Consider the following 24,065-nt stretch of genomic DNA (forward strand, 5'->3'; position numbering starts at 1 on the left):
CTCTTCTCTGAACAATGGGGCTGATGAAGCTGCTAGAAGGTTCTTAACAGGAAGAAAAGCCTCCCAGCAATGGGAAAACGGGTGAAAGGGGAAAAATGGAAAAGGATACAAACCCCCAAATCATCCTCCAGGCCCCATGCCGTGGAAGCATGGATGAAGGGAGCATGCTCTCTGAATGCCAAGTGACTCTGCTGGTCAGTCCAAATGAGCCTCTAAAAAGAGGTATTAAAGAAGATGAGAGGAGGGGTGGAGGTGGGGGTGGGGGGAGGAGCTTTCCTCAGGAGCTTTGAGCAGGCCGGCTAGGTTTAAGCAGCAGAAATCTAAATTTCTCCGGCTCAACTACATGCCAGTGGGGTCATAAAAGCTTTCCTCTGGCCTCTGCCTAGGCTACTTTGTAGATTCTAGGTCATAGAGTAAAACCTTTTTCCTTCATTGGATTATGGGAAGACAAAGAAATGAAAAGATCCAATAGAGTCTTGACAAATCTCTGGGCCCAATTTTGTAGGTTACAGACACTGGGATTCAGAAATAACACCTTTTGGGAGTGTGGTAATGTAATATCTCAATGAGCCCATGTCAGAAAAGAAACATACTTAATTACTAAATTACCAGCCAGTACTCCAAATGTATTACCAGAAAGTTTAAAGCAGCTAAACAACCGTGGTCATTCCAACTGGCAAGAGAAGAATTCAGGTAAAATGCAAACAGAAGTAAAGGTGATAGAAAAGAGTGTTAGGGGAAAAAATATGGCAGAGACAGAGAGCATATGGCACAGATATACCATAGGAAGTAACCACTTTAGCTCCTTTCTGCTGTCATGATTGTTTTGCTTATTTTTTAAGTTATCATTAAGTAGTTGTACAAAGGGATTGCCATTTAACAAAGCAGTTTGTGAATATAACACACCTTGATCAATGTCATTCCCTTCAACCTCCTCACCCACCTCTCCCCTGCCTACCTCTACTCACTCCTCTTACTCTTCTTAATTTCGTAGGATGTGGAGCTTGGCTTTTAGTTCAATGGTAAGAACTGGAGTGCTTGAAGAAGCCTTTCTGATTGGTGCGTCTTCTTTCTGATTCGTATAAGATCGTGATGCCTCTAGGGTCCTTACCGTCCTGCCCCAATTTCCTCTTTTTTCTTGGTCCTTCTATTTCCTTATTTGTTTGTACTTCTATGTCCCCATTGCATTGTCAGAAAGAAGAGAATTGGAACTAATTTCAGATCTACTAAATCTAGTTCCACGTTCCACTGATTTGGACTCATTTAGATCTCATTGTCTCCCTGGACTGTTAGTACTTAGCAGTTAATCAGTGAACTCTGATCAAAACTCCACTGCTATTGGCCCCTGTCGAAATATATTATTGTCTCTTTATACTTGGTATACTTGAGTTCAGTTCCACTCTTCCTCTGTGCCTGACATTTAAGCTTTTGCCATATGGCATACCTTACCTACCTGCCCTATCTCCTGCTGTTGGAATACATGCAGCCCCTGTACCAGTGTCACTGAAGCTGAGTCCTTGATGTTCATCTACCCAGACCTCCCTCCTGCAGCTCTATGGCTTGGCTGATAACTACCCACTCCACATGGAAAATACTCGCCTTAATCCTGTGAATTCCTTTCCTTCATGAAGTCTTTTTCAAAACGGAAGTATCTTTTCTTTTCCTGGAAATCTCAGAGCACTTTTCTGTCTTAAGAATTTTTCCTTCCTACACTTAAGCACTTATGATCTTATCTAGTCTTTTCTAACAAAGTGTAAGTTCCTCAAGGGCAGGAACTGTTTTTGCCTATCTTTATTGCCCAGTGACTGGCACACAGGTGGTTGTTAAATAGGTTGGGTTTTCATTGGCATCTGCTTTTCCAGATTTGAAATCACATGAGATTTCTTTTGCCAGTTCTGAGTTGGTTTGTGAAGTGACTTCATAAGTAATCTCTGGCAATATTCAAGGACTGGATGGAAGGCCACGGGGTAGAGCAACTACTTGCTGGGATTCTTACTAGGAACAGCCCATTTATGTAGACTTTTGGCTCTGTTGACTTCTTTTGCTTTTCTTGCAGATAGTAATGTAAAATACAAGTTATTGCAGTTACCTGTGCTTAAGCACCTTCTTAACTGTTATACGTCACTGGCTTGTTTTTGCTGGGAAGGAGACATTATTTCTATGGAACAATTGAGTAAACAAAAGTACAACAAAGTTCAATAACTTGTTTAAGTTCATATTGAGAATGAAGTTTTTAATAACCCAGCTCCAAAATCTAGGAATTCCGTAATAGGTCCAGCCACTTACCCCTATGAGTCACATAAAGAGACTGTAATGGACAGAGAAAGGAGATTTATTATTATGTGTCAGACATGGCCATCTTGAGAGAGAGAGAGAAGAGAAAGACAGAGAACAGTACAGCCATTTTCTTTAGGTTAAACAGATGGCAGAGATCAAGAAGGTATGCAGTTAAAACAATTCCAAGTCACAGGTCTATTCAGAGATAGCCAGAGATGGCAGTCCAGTGTCTCAGGATTTCACAGGTGGGGGTCTTGTTACAATAAGAGTTGTTGATACTGGGAAGTGCTCCATTCCTTTTTAGCTTTTAAGATTGCTGCAAAGTGACTGCAGGAGAGAATGGCTCAGGGCAAAGGACATCTATACAAAATGGAAGAAGCAGAGATGCCTAGCTTTTATCCTCCTTCCAGTAAGTTTGTGAGCCCAGGTAAAGAGTCAGTATTTCTCAGCACAAAGCAAGATTTAAGCACCTCCTGAAATACAGTGAACAAAAATTCTAGCTCTCCTGTTACCTCCAAACTCATGGACTTGTTCACAATGCAGTAGCATTGCCTTCTGAATTTGAGCCAGGGGGTTCTCTAAGATAGGACTAGCCAAGAAACAGTGCAACACCATGCTAAAATGAGTCATTTAATGATATGACAGAGGCCAGCAGGATGAGAAGTATTTACTAAGCCTGTAGGTCCTCACAATACTTGAGGCATTTCTGATTATTACTAGGTCTAGGAACCACTGCTCTGGTAGATAAAATATAAATGTGATAGTTGGAGAACTCTAGTTCAAGTCCATCTCTGCCACTGACCACTCAAGTGATGCATAAGGCAGCTAGGTAAACATGGTAGCCTCAGTTTTCTCATCTGTGGAATGCTTCTGGGGTGTTTGCTGAAGGAGAGATGGTAGATTATTTAGGATCCTGGACATGTGGATTGCATTTTGGCTTAGCAAACAAAAGATTTTAACATTGTTTCAAAAGTAGTTCCAAATAAGGGAAACAGTGGGACCTAAATTTTTTTTGGAACTGGCTTACTTCACTTAATATAATTTTTTCCAAGTCTTTCCATTTCCTAACAAATGGGGTGGTGTCATTCTTTCTGATGGAAGCATAGAATTCATATATACATATATATGTATATATATCACATTTTCTTGATCTACTCATCTATTGAGGGGCATCTGGGTTGGTTCCATATCTTAGCTATGGTGAATAATGCTGCAATAAACATTGTTGTAATGGTAGCTTTAGTATGGCCTTGTTTGTTTTCATTTGGGTTAATGCCCAAAAGTGGGATTGCTGGGTCAGGGGAGCTCTATGTGTAGTCTTTTGAGGAACCTCCATACTGTTTTCCAGAGTGGTTGAACAAGCTTACACTCTCACCAACAATGCAGTAGGGTTCCCTTTTGGCCTCACAGTTTCCCTTATTTGCAATAATTAGTATACATATAGGATAATCTTATCAGATGAGCTGAAAAGCTTAAACGCTATAAACATATGATCATATAAAATGACGCTAAGTGAAATGAACCCCAAGATACAGACACAAGAGGTCTGTCTTTGTTGTTGTTTTAAATGTACTATATAATTTTTTTTGTTTCCTTTGTATGTACTTCCTCCTATGGTATATCCCCTGTTGTCACTGTACTTGATTTTGGTAATTGCATCTTGTATATACATTTGTTTAACCTGGGGAGGGCAAGGGGAATAACAAAATGGTGAAACAAGGACACAGGATGACCATTGCAATGACAGTACCCACAGGACAGTATATTGGAAACAAACTTTACAACTTGTGTGGGGGGGGATTGGGATGGGGAGGAGTATGGAAGGTGGGGGAGGGAAGGGATAGTGGGTCAACAACAAGGGAAGGGTAACAATGATCCACTCACTGCCTTACTCATGGAACTGTCACCCCTCTGTACAGCATCTTTACAATAAAATAAAACTTAAAAAAGTAGTTCCGCCAGAGAAGAAAACATCCTACCTCTTCCTCTTTCCCATGACCCTGGGGAGGGTATTTGCCAACAGGACTTGATTTAGGAATTAACAATCAATTGGAATGTTGTGGGACCCAACCAATAAAAAGTAACCTTCCTAATATCTAATTATAACAGAGGCAACCAATCAGAGAAGCCTAGGAGATAAAAACCTCTGGACTCAGCTACCTGGAGACAGTAAGCACTACCCTCTGGGTGAAATACTTCTCTTCTGAATATAGTTTTTCACACTCACTTTTGTTGCCCATGGTTTTCATCAAATTACCGAGACATGAACCCAAGAATGAAATGAAGCTGGAACACTGGCAGGCTCTGCCTGCTGCTGAACTGTAACCCTAGCAGGACTTACCTGGTACAGAGCCACAACCCGAAGGTCTCTTATACCTTCAGGTTCTAAACTCTTATTCAAAATGGTTAAAAGGAGGCATGGTTATTTCATGACCATAAAGAAAGGGAATTGCCACCATGTTAGCTGAGACATCATAGTAGTTTGAACTATCTATAATCATGGTTTTTAGATGTGTGGTTTCATATTTCTTCAAAGTGAACAACTCCAAATAACAAAATATTTTATTTGAATCCATTTCTATCTGTGTGCAGGAAGCTTTCCTGACTTAGACCTAAGCTCACTAACTGGCATTCAGGCAAGCCCAGTTACATCCTCTGTTCTTGCCTGACCTTACCTAATTCTATAATAATTTCAATAAGAAAGTCTTAGATGGCCCTCAGATGTAGCAGAGAGTTAACAGTATCCCTAAATTTTTTTGTGTACCAGTCCTAGGGCTTGAACTCAGGGCCTGGACCCTGTCCCTAAACTTTTGTGTTCAAGGATCATGCTCTATCTCTTGAGCTATATCTCCACTTCTGGCTTTTCAGTAGTTAATTGGAGATAAGAGTTTCATAGACTTTCCTGCCTGGGCTGGCTTTGAATCCTGTTCTTCAGATCTCAGGTTCCTGAGTAACTAGAACTTAGGTGTGAACCACTGTTGCCTGTAGTATCAGTATCCCCATTTTTTGAGAATGATAACTATTTAGTAACTTCACTGTAATCGTGTGATTAGTTGCAGCAGTATTAGGGATTAGATCTCAGAAATTGGCCTTTTGTACTGTAGGGGGATCACAGCTTTGAGGGCAACTGTCCTGACCCTGGGCAGGGCTGACAGTTCCAGAGGAAGATGAGATTGATTTTCACCTTCTTGTTGTTGTCCTTGGAGCATGTTAATGGCTTGGCAGGAACTTCAAAATTTAACTTGTGAGAGCCATCATGAGTATTGAATGGTTGGGCAATTATAGTAGCTGTCAAAGGTTTTAGAGCCAACTGCCAACCTGACCCTTTCTAAATGACTCAAAGGTGGCATTTTAATGAGAAACACAAGCAGAAAAGGTGTTTTTTAAACGAGATTTTTATGGAGAAGTTGACACTGCATTTCCTCACTGTCCTGAGGGAGTAGGTAAGAGGGGAACCGAGCCCAGGGCTGCAGGCTTCTGTTTGTTACTTAGACTCCCCTCTTCTCGCTTCCTTGAAGCAGTCAGGAGTCTCCAGAAACTGTCACTCTTGAGCATGAGTTTGGGATAATGGCTCCAATCAATTCCTCTTTTTTTAAAATCTTTGAGCCTAGTCAAGCAGATCTTTCTGGGCACCATTACTGAGCTACTTTTATTATTTTTTAAATATGTAACTAACATAATCTAAAATTCATCCTTTTAAAGTGTACAACTAGTGGCTTTTAATATATTAATGAAGTGGTACAGCCATCGTCACTATCTAAATTCTAGAACATTTTCATCATTCCATAATGGAATCTAAATTCCTAACCAGCCTCTTTCCACAGCCCTTGACAGTCACTAATCTACTCCCTGCTTCTATTTGCCTATTCTTCATATTTCATAAAAATGAAATATAACATATATCAGACATCTCTCCATTATTATGATTTCAAGTGACAAACTTGGAGGGAACAGTCTAGAAGACCTCTCTCACTTTTAATCCCAATTGTAAATTTTGGGGGCGTCTCAAAAACAACCAAGTTTAATAATTTACTCGGAAAATCGTTCATTGAAAGCTATGATGCTTATTGTCATGGTTTCTTATAGCTTTAGGATAAGAATAAATAAACAAGTGGCCAAAGAAAGATGTGCATAGGAGAATCCAGGAAAGGAACAAGCAAAGAAACTTTCAGATGTCTTTCCCCCTGAGTCATTGACACCATTCCTTTTCTGCTGACAGTATTCGAGGAGTACAACCAATCAGGCAAGGTCACTAGGATCTTGGCATGGAGGCCTTTGTTAGAACTTGGTCATGTAAATCTGGTTAGCTGTTCGGTGGTTGAGGCTGGAGCCTCTCTAGATCTATTGATATCATGTACCCCAGAGCTTCCATTTTTGGTTTTATTAGTAGTATCTGGATTGCTCAAGCAAACAAAGGCACTTTTTAATCAGGCAGGGAAGTACTCAGGATGAAACATTACCTCCCAGGAGCCAGCGGCAAATGTCAGACCTTTCTTTGGGTGAAGGTAAATTCTTCAGTATATAAAAGTTCATCATGATGTAACCTATAGCAACATTTATTTCCTGCTTATAGCAGATTGTTTCCTTGTAGGGATAAACCACACTTTGTCAATCTGTTCTTCAACTGAATTGATGGATATTTGGGTTGTGTCCCCTTTCTGGATGCTGTGGATATAGGTATCTCTCTATATCCCAAGGAGATAGGTTCCTCCACCCCAACACTGTAAAATCTATTGATGTTGAAGTTACTCTTATAGAATGGCATAGTAATTGTGTATAACCCACACGTATCTTCCCATATTCTTTTTATTATTGGAGGGGACCGGGGTTTGAATTCAGGGAATCTAGCTTGTAAGACTCTACTGCTAATCAGCCTAACCCTTTTATTTTTCAATAGATATTCTGGGACAAGGTCTCATATTTTCCCCAAACATATGCATGGACCAAGAATCCCCTGTTTTAGGCTTCCCATCATAATTAGGATGATAGGCACCCATCAATACATAGATTCCTTTGATACGCTTTAAACAAACTCTAAATTGTTTACAATACCTAATACAATGCAAATGCTATGTATATAGTGATTATATTGCATGTTTATGGAATAAGGACTAGAAAAAAATGTGTCTGCACATGATCCATACAGACATAACCATCGTAAGTAGTATGTGAGCACCCAGGCAAATTGGACTTGATGTGAGCTAGGGAGAAAGTGAGGATCTGTGACATGACAGGAGGCCGCGGTGATTTATGTCAATACATATATATTACTTGATATAAGGTGATATGTAGGCATGCATACAGTATCTGTAGGGACAGTGACAGGAACCGATGTATATCACTAAGGGTTTTTAAGAGAAAAAGATCTACAGGAGATAGATGGATGATAACTAGCTAGCTAGCTAGATAGAGAGAGAGAGAGAGAGAAACAGATGTATGGATAAATGATAGATCATTGATAGATGACAGATAGATGATTGATAGACCATAGATGGTTGGATAGATAGATAGATAGATAGATAGATAGATAGATAGATAGATAGATAGATAGATAGATGTGAGAGTGTGCATTTTGTGAATTGGCTCAAATAAATAAGTATGTTGTTGCATACAAGACAACTTCAATCCAAGCCCAAAGGCTCAAAAAAGTAAAATACTACTACTGAAGATCTTATAGTTCAAGGCTGCAGAATCTAGAGTCCTAATGTCAAAAAACAAAGATGTTTCAGATCCAGAAGAGAGAGCAATATCGTATGTCCTTTGTCTTTTATTGACTGGACGGTGCTTGGTATACGTTGAGAGTGAGTGGGTATTTCTTACTCAATCCCTGATCACATGCTGATATCTGCCTAGGAACACCCTTACACACAACACCCCACAATAATGTGGTCTTCGTTTTCTGGGTACCCCTTAGCCTACTCAAGTTGATACCTAAAATTATCTCTTATACTGTGCTTACCAAATAAGCTGCTCTGGAAGGCATAGTCAGAAAGAATGAAAGATACATTTTACATATATCACAGTGTTATGCCTGGCTGGACTTAAACACAGAAAAGTACAATTTTACTTTCCTAATGCAGGCTTAATTTTCCTTTAGAAAGAAATACTCTAAAGACTTGCTATGGGACAGTGGCAGCAATGGCATTAGACAAGCTTTCTTATCCAATTCCTTTGGAGAGAGAGAGATTGATGGAAAACAAAGCAAACATTTTCCTAGCACAGATGGGCAGTGCATTTTGCTTGGGGCAGCTCCAACCTAGCACATTGGAGACAGTTCCAAGAACCATATCAGCAATGCTTTAGGGAACAAAGGAGCTGCCTGGGAGGGAAACCACAATAGGAGCTGACTGTGGACTGGCTAGCTAATCATCTTTGATGGCAAAACCAAGCAAGGTAGAGCAGGCTAGGTGCTGTGGGGAATTTGCTGAGCTCTAAGGGATCATGTGAAGCAAATGTAAGGTGAAGGACAATCGGGGAATAAAATTTCACAGCAATGGATTTGCAGGAGAGAGAAGACTCTCTCTTCTTTCCTTTCTCCAGATATAACATATTCCTTGTCTTCATTGTCTATCCAAAAAGACAACTTGAAAGTTGCCTGAAGAAAGACCACATAGCACATTTTAACCTAAATAGATGATGCAAATAGCATTTTCTAGGCCTCTTCCCAAGTTTGTACCTACACCTGAATAGGCAGATACTACATGGGAAAGGTCATTTCCATGAAATGATAGGAGGATGTGCAGGATGGCCCTGACTTTTTTTCTCATCCTGTTTTTTTTTCTTTCTGAGAGAAGAGTAAGCACAATACTGAGCATTTTCAACTTTTCTTTTAAGTCTGTGGGACTTACTGGGTTAAAAGAGGTATCATTGGCCCTATAACCTATGTAAGAAACCATTTGCATGATAATATGTTTAAGTTATATATATTTATATGTATATAAATATGAACATGTATATATTATATTGAATTATACATATATAGTATGTATATATTCTTATACATTATACATATATAATATGTAGATATAAATAGATTCAATTTGATAGTGAATACTTCTTTTAAAAAATTCAGTCCAACTCTTATTTGTGAATATTGCCACCAGTTTGGGCTGCTATAACAAAGGACTGTAGACTGAGTGGCTTTTACATGGTAGAAAGTTCTCATAGTTCTGGATTGAGTTCAGGGTGCCAGCAGAGTCAGTTCTGATGGGATTTCTTTTGGTTGCAGACAACTTACCTTTCCTTGTATGGTCACATGGCAGAAAGAGGATGAACAATCTCTGTGGTACCTTTTGTTTTCTTACTAGCTCACTAGTTCTGTGTAAGAGGCTTCAATCCTAAATGACCCTTACCATCACATTAGGGATGGGAATTTCAACATAAGACAAAAATGCAGTCCACAAAAGTGATCTCAGGACAGATTTTCTGACACATGTTGGGGTGAAGGGAGCTCTTCTTTGTCAGTGGATGAGGGATGGGTGGCTCCTCAGCTTCTCTGTTTCTGTGTAGAATCACAGGAACTTGAGATCACACTTGAAAAGAATTTCAAGGTGTTTCACAACAAAGAAAGTCTCACAAGGTGAAAGATTTATTTTAGTAACAGAATAAAATAAGGAGACATGAAAAAAAGGGAGAAACATTCATGCCTCTCCCACAACAGGAAAAAGGCATACAGACTCAAAATGGTGGTTCTTATTTATGGACTTTATGCTTTGAACTTGTTGAATATATTTAGTCATCAATATGACTAGCAAGCTCTAATAATTAGACAATGGTTCTAGGTGGGCCAATATGGGTATGGTTATTTCTACAACATGGTGAGAGAGATGGGAAAATTCATACCGAAGAAATATACTTTAAATAGGCTGAAAGCAGATCATCTACAGAGCATTTGGAGTTTTAATTGTTACCGGGATGATCTGAGAAATACCTAATCCTTGTTTCAGGATAGAGGGCTGAGTTTAGGTAAATGGCGATGTAGCAAGGTTAGCTGTACACAGAATTACACTTGACCTCTAGGGCATGAATTAGGGGCAGGGGTAAAGATGTTTCTAGGAACTTTTGTTGACCACCTTAGACTAGAAAGAAGTCTTAATCCTTGGGTGGATTGAGTACTAAGAGAAAAGCCATCTTATGATATTCTAGGACTTTGGCAAGTTACACAGGTTGTGCATTGGAAAATTAAATGACAGTGTTTTTTCTCAGGGATTTGATTTCTTCCTGGTGATCTCCTTCTTTCATGGCTACCCCTTATTTCTATCGGCTAACACCACCTAGAATCTGCCATGTATAATCCATGTAACTGTTTCTGAGTACTGATGTTCTCCCAGTCCATGTCTCTTATAAAGGGATGCCATGATATGACAATTAGGCCTGTAAATTTGCCTTTCCAGGTTGGGGGACTGCTGGCTTTGACCTTTAGCTTCTGGGACTTGAGAAAAAAGTGACTCAGGTTTGTAGAAAAGCAGCCAATCAAGACCTGGTGACCTATAAAACTTGCAAATGGTAAGGTAAGCTGATAAATCAAAGCCTCCTGGGCAAAACAGAGGCAGAGGCTGTAAGAGAATGAGGAGGTAAGGACAAAAAAATGAAGAAATAAGTATAGGACAGTGAATCTTTGGCATCATATCCTTACAGGACACAGGAGACCACCCACCAATCAGAAAACTGTCTTCAAAGACTCCCATTATTCAACCCAAAGGCAAGTTTTGTAATAAGGAACATGGTACAAGATTGTTAAGCTGGGCTAACGTGCTGTCTTCCCCCTTACTTACGTTCATGTCTTGACTCAATTCTTCTCTTACCAGACACAAGAACTGAGACCAAGTTAGTTGCCCTCAATTTCTGATCATGTCTTTGGTGTATTGGATAGAAAAGTTAGGGATTAAACATGTCGTTTTCTTTTTTCTTTTTAATCTGGATTCATCAAGAGGTAAGAGAAAGTGAATAGAGAGAGGAGGAGAGCTAGAGTGGGAAACCTTTTGAGAGGGAAAAATGAGGAACGTGTAAGTGGGGACAGAAAATGGCAAACATGACAGGCCATGGCTGATAGCAATGTCTCCCATCATGGCCTTTCTTGTTCCCATAGTACATTGGGCTCCTGCTCAAATGCTGCTTCTTTCTGCAATGCCCTCAGTCCTCTCTCAGCACATGAGAAGAGCCAGGACAGCATATGTATGAGACATCAACCCTCCAGGGGAGGAAATATAAGAAGGGCCTGTACTATATAAAATCTTCCCTCTGGTAAGACTTCTGGGGTGTCCACTTAGATCCCCCGCCAGGAAGAGAATAACTTTCTTTCCTGGCTTTCCTTTTCATGGCTTCCATTCACTTTCAGAAAAACGAACTCCATTTGCTTTAAAACTTTTCTACCTTTTAATTGTTTTATGGGAAGAGAGAGCTTACCTCCCCTCAGACAGTTCTTTCTGCCAGTGTCTCTGAAGCTGGAGGACTGTGGCTTTCTATCGCCAAGTGGAAGCGGTGCATGGTTATTTATGGCGAACACCCTTTGAGCCTGAAGATCCTGAAGAAACAGCCCCATTCTATTACTCTGCAGAAATGGCTGTAAACATTTATGAATCCGGAGCACTTTGAGCACCTGGCAGACCGGGGTTTTCAGAAGCAGATTGTTCACTTGCTGGCATACCTCAGGCCATTCATAAATACTGTCTCCTTGGAAATCATGCTGACCTCCACTTCATTTTCTGTCCTTTCCCTTTGACTTTTAGGATCTAGTTTTTCAAGTCCAGCCAACTGGTCAACGCTTCCTTCCAGAAGGAGAAGATGCTATCAGGTTAAAGGCTGCTGTGTGTGTTCACCAGTAGCTTTAGCCTTATTCTATGAAGACAGCCTCCACTTTGGAGCAAGGATTTATTCATGACCTTGTGAAAGAAAGCTAGTTAATTAGGAGGTAACCAAACTCCTCTGGAGCAAGCATTAGGAGGCTGAGTGACACGCATCCAGCCACAGATGTACTAATTTAATTCCATGCCCTGACATCAGCTGCCCCTCCCCACTTGAAAGGGACATTTGCATCATCTGTCATCATCTTTCCCTTTCATTTTAAAATCTCTTTGCTCCTTTTTCTTTTCTTCCATTCTTTCCCCTACCACAATTTGATGAAATAATGGGCCACATTTAAAATCTAAACTCAGGCAATTCAAATGCTGAACCAATGTGATTTTGTTCCACTCCAAGTCAACCTGGAAGGGTGTCTGGGGAGTAGAAATCAAGGGGCCAAACAAAAAAGCAAGGGAGAGAGAGGAAGATTTGGAATGCAAATCAGCCTTCTCAACCCATTTGAAACAACCTGCTGTGAACTGGGCTAGAACGTATGGCCCATTAGCACCTTGTTAGGCTGTCAGAGCTGGAGCAGCTGAAAAGGGCTCTAATGGGGAAGAAATGCTGAGACCCCCTCCCAGCCCCCCTCAGAGCCTGGCCCACAGCTTCTTGGTATTCCAACCTACCCACTTCCCATACCTGAGGACCTACCAGGCTACTCAGAATTGCTCAAGAGTAAAGCAAGCAAGGAGAAACCAATTCAACCTGTTAAAATCAAGGAGGCAAAAGCACACCTTACTAGCCACAAACAGAAGAAAAATAGATATATAGAGATTAACTTATATTATCCAGAGTGAAGGGAAATGGGCTTTTGGGAAAAGAGGAGCCATTCTAGTTTCTTTATGTCCTTCAGTAAAAATACATAGAATGGTAGGATGATCTGAATTTTTACGAGAGGATTCAAATGTAACATATGGTTAACCCTAATATTCACAGACATTCATATGCAAGTGTTTTCAAGAATGCAATATTTGTTTTAGGATCTGAAGAGGAGAAAGCATAACAGAACATTCTCCCTACTTAACCCCCTATCAATGCTTTGAAAGCTGGGGTTTATGACAATATCAGCATTGTGACATGTAGGTTAGAGAGGTCCTAGGTCTTTCTGGTGACAATATTTATTCTTTGCTCTGTAAGATTAATATTCCACTACTAGTCAATGAGAGTATTTGCTTTCTTTCCATCCAAAAAAGTAAAAATAAAAGAATATGGTTTAGCAGAACCTTACTGACTTTAATGATCCATTAGAAATGGCGGCTAGATAAAACATCGGTTACAGGGTTTTACCAAAGGTTTCCATGGATTGGTAGTGCTCACAAGGCTATACGGCCTGGCTTAATGAGATGAATTTGGACTAATTTAAGATCAGTGATCTTATGTATTAGGATTTAAGAAGAGAGACACACACACAGAGAAAAAGGGACAGAAAGAAAATATGAAAAAGGGAGAAAACATGAGAGAGAAAAAATATGAGAGAAAGAACAAGAAACAACAACCACATGAGTCTTTGTAGGAGTTGGGAATAATCTCTACATTAGTAGAAGTTGATAATCTCTGTTTCTGCAAATCTGTTATTTTCAATCCAAACTACTTTTGAAAGTATTTTAACCTTCTTCTGTGGTCATTAGCTGACCATCTCGAGTGGTTTGTTTGGAGTAAGAGGATAGATTTCATAACCTCTTAAGGTTATGAAAGGTCAGCAGAAGGTTTATGGGTTCTTAGGTATGTGTGAATGCCAACAAAAGATAAATAATCCAAGAATATTGTTGTAGTTTTAATTTCAGATTTAAGGTGGAGATTAGGATCTACAATGTAATTATCTCTCTGTCAGGATAAAAAAATAGGAATAAATAATCTGATCAAAGTACAAAGTAAGGGTAAAATTTTGCACATGTCTAAACAGCACACTGTAAGTGCTGAATGCTAATGGTTTTCTTGTCTTCCTTTCTTAGGGGAGCTTTCTCCCATGTTTTCCTTCTATAGGCTGGATCCTGCTTTGCTTAAGCGATATGGAAATTTCTCCAGGACAGCTGTGCTGTGCTACTTAGGAGCCCCCAAGGTTAATGAACACCCACAAAGACTGAGGTGGAGAGAGAGCATTCTTTCCCCAGTGATTAGCATGCCTGCATTCTTGCCTCCTTGGTAATGATGGTCAAGCAGGTGCCTAGTGATAGAGGGAAGAATGGAAGGTTGCTGCATCTTCTACCTCCAAGGCTTATTAAAATTCATTTCCATTCAAATAGCCACCCTCTGATTTCCATCATCAAATAAGCACACACTGTACATATTTAACAGGCAAGAGACCTGTGCCGAGTTCATGTCTTTTTGAAGTGAAAGCCTGTTCTCTTAATGAGTGTCCATGCTTATCTATGTATTAAATTTCTCTCTCTCTCTTTTTCTCTCTCTCTCTCTCTCTTCCTTGGCCTTATCTACTTCCTTTGCTATCTCAGTTCTGGGGTCTTTGATGGGCAGCCTAGATGCCCATTATAATGATAATTCATTTGGAGCAGAATGGAATCTCCTGGTCTAGTCTAACTCATTATAAAGGTGAAGCCCTCGGGAGGGCAGGCTGGAAATGAACAGCTTTATATAGAGTTATTTTTCTCCTTCTATTTGAGATGGCAGAGGCAGGATGGAAGTAAGTTCCTTCTTTCTCTTGACGTTGGGTGTTTTCCATCTGGAGCTGACCCCCACGGTCAGAATCGATGATTGTCTTTTCAGCAGCTCTGTACTAAACAGCCGCTGAAAGCATCTGGGCCTGCTCTACTGTTGTCCATGAGAAACCAAGAGTAAAAGGTTTGCATGATCTGATAATTCAGTCCAACACAAAGCCGGTGTCCTTACCTGAGATCTGCCAGGTAGACCCTGGTAAAGCTTATTTCAATTTTTTTTTAAAACATAAGAGACATAAAGAAATTCTTTGAAGGCTTTGGAAATCTCAGAGATCATAGAGATCAGAGGGCTAACAATGAACAGCCAGACACACAGCGAGAGTGATGTTAAACTCAGGGCAAGATTTTGGTTTTCCAGCCCGATTCAGTTTGTAAATTAGCTCTGTGTAATTAGAGACCAATCAGGGCAGGATAATAAACAACTTCCTTTTTGTTTTATTTTTGTTTTTTCTTTCAATTGCTTTTATTCAGCAAAGAAAAAGAAACAAAAACTTTCCGATCTAAAATAACCAAACTCAATCACCTAGGCTGGACCCCTGCCCCTCCTTTCTTTTCCTTTTTCTTTTTCATCTGCAAAGAGCTTTGCTGGGGAAAATAGTGAGATAAATTAGTTTTACAGAACATATACTGAAACAAAATATAAAATAAATGAGATTTAGAGTAAAGCAAAAGAAAATATTTCTTGCTCAGGGTCTGTTTCTTATGTTTCCTTTCTTTTGTTGAAGCATACTGTTTCCTAATTTTAGAAATTTGATTTTTTTTCATTCTGATCAAACTGTGTCCTTGTTTTCCCACAAAGAAATTGGATGGGTTAATATAGGAGTTAGAAGCTTTTCTGTCAAAGTGGTTGCTTGATTAAGGCACCACCATTTCAAGAGTAGCTGTCACCCTACACTAGTTTAGTTAAGTCACATTCTGTTATAAGAATTGTTTTCCCAAGGACTGGAGGTGATAGATTGCCAAATGTGTATGATTTATTTTTTCTAAGAAGTTCCTGCTTTGGCCAGGTGGCTTGGTCCTAGTTGATTATACTTCAATGAAGACATCAAGTTGCAAGTTCCATCCTGCCCCGTTATATTTTAATTAAGCAACATCCTGTCAAACTGGCCAGTTATGCAAGTTTGTAAACCTATGTTCTGACCAATTAGAACAAGGGATAATACTGTATTAGGGATAAAACTTAGGCAGATTTCCTGCCCAGCATACTTGCTTACTTTGATTTCTGTCTGCATCACATCTTCTGCAGAAATAATATCTTGTCTTGCTGAGTATCTTTCAAGTTGGCATCCTTATTTGTATGTGATGCTCAGCATCTTGACATTTCCAACATCCAGAAAGTTTTCTAGTCCCCTCCTAAGACCATAGGGAGAAAATAGCTGCCCCTGAGATGCTACCATTGTTGCTGGGAGCTCATTTTTAACCTCAGGAATGCTCAAGAATTGCCTGGCCCAGCATAACTTAGAAACCAAATGACCTGACAGTATCTGGTTCTTTATTGTTTGGGCCACATTGTTTTTTACTTAGGGACCGCCACTCACAGCTTGTTGAACAATAAGAATAAAGTTGTATGGATGTAGAATTATGAGAGCAGCTGCTTCAATCTCATCAATATCAAGGTTAGCAAACATTCTCCTTTCTTATCTGTAACAAAAACCAACCAAGGCAATGTGAAGGATTCTGGGAAAGGCAATATGGATGAAACCATTTATTAGATTTATAAGGGCTGAAGGAAAGTGTGAGGCTATCCATCTTCTATACTTTATTGAGGAAAGGACCAATGACTCAGGCTATCAGGATAGCATCTCTGAAGCAGAATTGAAATCTCAAATTAAGCAGAGGATAAGTGTAGACATTTTAGGAGGAGAGATCAAATGCAGTAGTAAGAAATGCATGCAAGCCTTCAAATATATCGACTATAAATGACTGCACAGTTATGCAGCAATGTAACTTTGTAAATGAAGACCTTATTTCAGGAAGCTTCAAAAATTGATTTCTTTTTATTCCTCTATTGGAAACGATAGCCCCAAACATCAGGTGACTATAGGAAAAACGATTACATGGGTCTTATGAGATGCCTGTGTTAGAATAAATAAAACCAGAAATGATGGAAAGAAGACATAACTATCATTTAATTAAGGGACTGCACAAGGTAGCTCTTCTTTTACAATATAATGCAATTATCTGAATAAGTCAAGCTGGCTTAAAGAAAATCTCACCTGCGTTTAAAATTATCCTAGACAAAAGATAATTTAAAAAATAATTAAAATAAACAAATACATAAATAAACCAGGGAAGAAATCATCTGGGCACATAGGAGTTTGGGAACTGGGCAAATCTAAAAGAATCCAAGTTTTAGACCTCAAGAATCCCAAGTTAAGTCTGCCCACTCACCCCCAGGAACCAAATAGAGAGACAGGATGAAGGGCAAAGAAAGGATATTTATTACATGGAAGCTATAGGGAGATGTCACTGTAGTACATCTTCAGTACATTGGTTCGGGTTCAATAGGGAGAGTTGGGTACTCACAAGTTGTACTCACAGCTAAAATAGTCATCAATCGCAGATGAGTTCTGGTTGACAAAGCTCAAGCTTTGTCCTTGGAGGAGTTCTGGAGAATTGTTACCACGTTATGACTGCCACAGAACAGGAAAAAGTTACCTGGAGGATGAACTCCTGAGTCTTTGGCTATGTCCTTTCAGATGATAAGAAGGCATTGCCTGTGTGAGGGGCTGCTTGCATGCAGAACAGGTGCAGTCCAAGGGCACAGACACAAAGCTGGAGGAATTGTAGGTATTTCACAAGGCTCAGCTGAAGCATCTTTCAGGTTGCTTCTACAAAGACATTTGCTTCAGAGCTATGACAATACAAAGTTCTCACATGCTCCTTAGTGATTTCATGTTTTTAAAGTACAGACAGGGATTTCAAAACCTCCCTTCCCCCTCCCCCCCCCATTCCAGCAGGTCTCAGGCTTGGCTTTGCTATTTACAACTAAGTGATCTACATAAAGTTTTATTCATTCTTCTTTAGCTTGTTTTTTTTGTAGTACAATGGAGATAATTATAGACTTTGGTATAAAAATAAAACTTGATAATGAAATTAAAGCAGTTAACTCAGTGCTCAACAACCAGCTTAGGCTATTATTATTATGATTATTTGGAAAAGAGGGTGACAGGCTTAAACCATTTTAGAAGTGAGCTCTCTTAAGGCAAGAAGAAGGCTGTGGACCAGGAATTTTCAGCATGTCTGATCATTGGAGATAATTGAATGCACAGTCTTAATTCCATTGAATTGATACTGAGTTTCAACTCCCATTCAAGGCTTTCCTCTAGACTGTATTCACATAATGGAAATAAGAAGCCCACACAAGTTCCTTTGTTCTAAGACAGAAATGTTCATTGATCTAACAAATATGTATTGAATGTCTAACAGATACACACTTAGGTTGTAAAGATTCAGCAAAGCCGATGAATTGCTTTACTTGGTGGAACTAGGAACATTTGAATGGATGTTCTTTAATTTTGGAAGGAAAAAAAATGTCTAAACTTTAGGATAACAAGTAATAGTGATTTCTGAATAAATTTCTTAAAGTCTAAATGCTTCATTTACCTCTATCCAACAACCATAGACTAGATCCATTTCTCAAAATTAGAAGATGATTAGAGACAAAATTTTAAAGGCAAAGAGAGAAAAATCTTAAAGCAAAGAGGGTACACTTCATTGTATTCCTAAACTTACCTTCATGCCCATTAAACTTTCTATTTGACATAAAGATAATAATTTTTCCTATCTAACAATATCTATATCCACATCTAATATTTCTCCATCTCTCAATGTAATTTCTTCAGAAATACTATATTCTATCTAAGTTCTTGTATAACTAAGAAGCTGAAATTTATTTTCTAACTTACTTCCTTGAAACATCCATTCCTCACCTCCCCGCATTCATTACCATTTTCAGGGCATTTCTGAACAATTTCTCCCTTGTATTCAAAATAGTTTGTGTGAAGCAAATGGGTGCAATTATAAAATAGTACCTGATAATACTGGCCTGGATTCTATCAGTCTCCTTGAGGGACCCACGTGGATCCTCCCACTCTGTTCCTCAAATGTAAAGTTATTGAATTAAAGACAGCATAATTATTACCAAATCTGGTGACATCATGAATTTTTAAGATATTTTGTTTATTGGACAAGCACATTTGTCTTTGCTCTGCCTAAAGGCGACACGTGTCCTAGGCAATATCGATCTTCATTGAGTTTTGAAATCCCAGCAGTAGGAACAAACCAGATGGCCCCCCCAAATGAAGATAAATGCATGTAATTGTCATTCAGAACTCTCACTATGCCCGTCAGGTTGCCATATGCAGTAAGGGGTCCACTGCTTGTGGAAGAAAGGGAGTAAGGCACGCATGTTACTGTCCATGGTCCTAAAAAGACTGCCTTACACAGTATATACTCACGTGTGGGAATGTTATTCATAAAGATGGTAGTAAATATTAGAAAAGAGTGCTTAAAAGCAGAGTTCGGACTTAGTACTTTATTCCAGAGATATGTCCTTCATCGAAAACTACTTCTCACAGTCCGATAGACCATCTGTCTCTCTTTAATTATCATCATCATCATATCCCTCAGTCTTCTTTCTCTCTTAATGACTTTGGGTCATGGGAAGAAAATGTCAGCATTTGCAGAAGGAAAGGAACTTGTATTTATTAAAGGCAGATGGTTGAACTGTAGCTACAATTTTTTGTCTCTTCTTATTATAAAGTCTCATTTCAAAGGTTTTAAAACACAATCATAAAAATTGTCCTGCTGGATGGAAGTTAGAAAAAAATGACTCTTTGCAGGCTAACTAATGAGGGGGAAGCTCTGTAAGCTAGAAATTATGCACATAGCATAGAAAGCCACATTGAACTGTAAGGACCTAACTCTCTACCACCCAGTGTGTGAAATTATAATTTGAAAATTGATAACTAAGTAGTGTATTAAAGACTTTTCAAACACCAGGGTTGTACTGTGCTAACCAATTAGGATTGGTATTCAGTGCAAACAGTTGACAGTGTGGCCAAGAACTGGCTGAGGTATTGTAGTTCACATGCCAGCTGCCAGGCATCTGTTCTTTTGTGTAAAAAAAAATAGTATCAGTATGAGAAGGTTAGTGAATTGGCAAGAAAATCCAAAGCTTCATGCTTTTGAAATCATTAAATAAGATGACATTATTTCATCTTATACTAGGGCTACCTGAGCTCCTTTAACATAGATATAAGAATCTCCTTACGTAATGGAATTTAAGACTAGAAAACAGGATAGATCCAAACTCAAAATTTCTAGTCATGTACTCTAAAGAGATTTACATATCTCTATCTCAGTAGGAAAAAAAAGAAACAAGAAAAAAAAAGCATGAAGAAATTTCCTTGGAGCGGTCAAAATAGCTGGAATTCCAATGTGAAAAATATGTTTGAAACTTATACTTTGGACATCTATAAACATTAAAATGTTTGTTGTGGGAAATAAATGACTGGCATTTGATTAATGGTAAATTATTTCACAGCTGTGACTCCCCAAATAAAAGAGCATAGAGATGATAATTGTGTGTGAGGGTGCTTCACTCATTCTTGTGTATTGGTTAATTTATTAAATGATATACACTGAGCTATACAACAAAGATGTAGCAAGTCCTTTACTACAAATATGTTTTTGTTGTTGCTGATGGCTATATTCTTTATTTATGTTGTTATTACAACCAGAGGGTCAACAGGATTATCCTCTAGGCAATGAATTCAATTAATTGTTTAATTATAATCACCAGGTGTTTAGACAGCCTCCTTCCTTCATCGTCCTTCCCTATATCTCTACTCCATTACCTAAGACCTATTCCTCCATGGGTAGTTTCTGGTCTTAATTCTTTTGGTCTAAGTTACTACAGCTTAAGCAAAAGCTAAAGGTGAAAAGACATAAATTGTCTGTCTACCTGGTGTGTTAGTAACAGGATATTCTTTGACTCAAATAATAATGATGATCAGAAAAGATAGGCAGGCTTTTAGTCTAGAATCCAAAAAATAAAGTTATAACCTCAGTTTTAAATGAAAATAAGACTCATTTCAGTTGTGTGATGGGGATGAAATCAGGTATCTTTGAAGTGATTATCCTGATTTTTAACATTTGGGGTGTGTGTGTGTATGTGTGTGTGTGTGTGTGTGTGTGTGTGTGTGTGTGTGTGTATGTGTGTGTGTGTGTATGTTTATTTTTAATCTATTCTTGTTGTATTATTGGGGAGAGGGGATCAGATGATAAGGATGCTCAGGGCCTTGCTTATGTTGTTAAGCACATGCTGTACCACTAAGCTATTTTCCACAGGTCTCTTATTATTATTATTCAATTTCTTCTCAATTGAACCAGAATGCACATGGAAATTTCAGATTCTGAAACTGGTCTTTAATAGACATCAGGGAGTAAAGTATTATCTTAGCAATTCATCCTTCTGAGGTGATAAACTTAGTCTTTACAGCTAGAAAATTCTCATGCCAGATTCCATTTTGTCTCTGTATTAGTATTAATATATATTATATAGTATATATAGATACATACATATACTATATATACACAATATATGTTATATATTATATATATACTATATATATGCACAAGTCTTTTTTTTCCTCTTAAATAGTGAATTCCATTATAGCAAGCCAAATCAATTATGGGGCAGGTAAAGCCACTGTTCTTACTTGGAAGTGATTTATGGAAGTGAGTCAGGGAGTCACTGAATCCAAAAAGAGACTGTTGAAGATAAGGCTAATAATTCAAGAGTGGTGCTGGGGTTGTAGCACTGCTGGAGATGGACTGGAGATTTGTTTTATATTTGTAATGTTCTGGGTTCAATATCCAGCACCATACATAAAAGAAGATTTCAAGATAACTTGTATATTTTTGGTCTTAAAAATATTTGGGTGTTTGTACCACAACTCAAAGGAACTGGTGGAAGTATTCATACAGATGACTTGAACTAATATTTTGACCTAGACAAATGTTAAATATTGGTGCTTTCTACAATCCAACATTGTCTTCCCAGTAAGCATGTATTTATCATTAGTGAAGCTTTGGGTATAGCTGGGCCCATATTCTTTAGTTGTATACCACAAAATGCCATACAGAATGAAATAGGATGGTTCAGGACTGTAACCCCAGCATTTGAGAGGCTGAGGGAGGAGGATCACAAGTTTGAGGTCCGTCTGAACTACATGGCAAGATCCTGTTACAAAATAAAAGAAGGAAACAAGCAAAGAGAAACAGGAAATTCTATATAAATTCCTATCTCTTTAATATCTGAAGTTCAGACTTTCACTTGGTAATTGATGGTGTTTGTGGTGTTTTTGATCTGTTCATGGATCCTAGATGACACAGGGGTGACATAAAGGAACATAACAGAAGAATGTAGGCCCAGGTACTCCAATGTGGCAAAGTGGAGTTTCATGAACCACCACATCCTCTGAGGCCAACTCCCTGACATAACCCAGTACAGCAATCATGAATTTATAGCTCAGAAATCATCTTTTATCTTCTGAACATTCTTTTGGGATAGCTTGCAGACTCTTTTTGTTGTTGTTGTTGTTGCTGGTGGTAGTGGTTGTAGGGCTTGAACTCAGGGCCTGGGTGCTATCTTTGAGTTTCTTTGTGCTCAAGACTACCACGCTACCACTTGAGCCATACCATCACTTCTGATTTTTGATTGGTTAATTGGAAACAAAAGCCTCACAGAGACTTTTTTTTTTTGCCCAGGCTGGCTTCAAACTGTGATCCTCAGAACTCAGCCTCCTGAATAGCTAGGGTGTTTGTTTTAATATTCCAGAAGTACACTGGCATTACTAAATTGTTTTGAATCTTAAATTGTTGAATCTTTGGCTACCCCAGTGTGTAGAGTAAGAAGATAATTGCTCTGATCCCAGGGAGAACCATCTGCTGGTACAAATTGCTCTGCTATCCGCTTCATTGAAACACTTGTGTTCGTTATATTATGTTGAAATGTTCATGAAACGTGGCTTACACTAAGCTGTGTTCCTGGAAAATTTGATTCTATAAATGGGCAGAAAAAGACTCTTCATTTCAAAGGCTCTTCTCTGTCTCTCTGCCCCTGTCTGTCTTTCTGTCTGTCTGTCTCTCTCTCTAAGATTTTTAAAAAACTGTTCTGCTGATTCAATCTGGGGCCCTAGAGAATCCATATCTTGTGACAGTGGCTGAGTTCAGATGCCCAGGGGAAGAGTAAAATGACAACTGTCATTTACAACCTTTATAATTCACCTTAAAAAAAGGCATTCTTGAGATCAGAAAAAATACCTCTTCTTCTTATGCCATTATTCTAATAGTCCTTTTTGTCTCTGTGTGTCATTACTGAGGCTTGAACTCAGAGTCTTGCGCTCTCACTTAGCTTTTTTTCAGTCAAAGTTGGCATTCTACCACTTGAAGCCACACCTCACTTCAAGCTTTTGCTGGTAAGGTGGAAATAAGAGCCTCACAGATTTTCTGTCCAGGCTGGCTTCAAATTACAAACCTCATTTCTCAGCCTCCTTAGAAACTAGGATTCCAGGTAGGAGTCACCTGCTGGCTCTCATTGTTACTGGTTTTTGTTTTGTTTGTTGGTCATAAGGCTTGAATTCAGGGCCTGGATGTTGTACCTGAGCTTTTGCACTGAAGGCTAGCACTCTACCACTTTGAGCCATAGCACCACTTTCTGTTTTCTGGGGTTAATTGGAGATAAGAGTCTCCTGGACTTTCTGCCCAGACAGGCTTTGAATTGTGATCCTCAGATCTCAGCCTCCTGAGTAGCTAGGATTACAGGTAAGAGACACAGGCACCTGGTTCATTGTTTTTTTATAATGTAGGATTAATGACTGTAATGATGTAAGATGGATTTTTTTCACTTGTTGCTTTCTTTATGTTTTTTTTTCATGTCACACAGATATGCAAAATAAAACAGCAGGAGAAAACAATGATTTAAGTAAGGCTTTCAACTAACAAGGTGCTGTTAACATTGGTAGGTGGATTTCCTAATTCTCTAGGCATGCTGGTAGAAGTAAAATGGGAAGAGACAAAGAAAAAATATTGAGATATTAGCAATTTTTGCCTTAACATTTCTTAGTCTACTATGAACACACCAAGTGCTAATTTACTGAGACATCAATTCTTTCAAGCACATCTTTTTTTGGTTTATGATAATTGTATTAATTTTATTATTAAGTAATTGTACAAAGAGGTCCTAATTCCTTAAGTCAGATTATGAGT

The sequence above is a fragment of the Dipodomys spectabilis genome, unplaced genomic scaffold, assembly GCF_019054845.1.
Source record: "Dipodomys spectabilis isolate Male_0828 unplaced genomic scaffold, ASM1905484v1 ptg000069l, whole genome shotgun sequence".
NCBI classification, from domain to species: Eukaryota; Metazoa; Chordata; class Mammalia; order Rodentia; family Heteromyidae; genus Dipodomys; species Dipodomys spectabilis.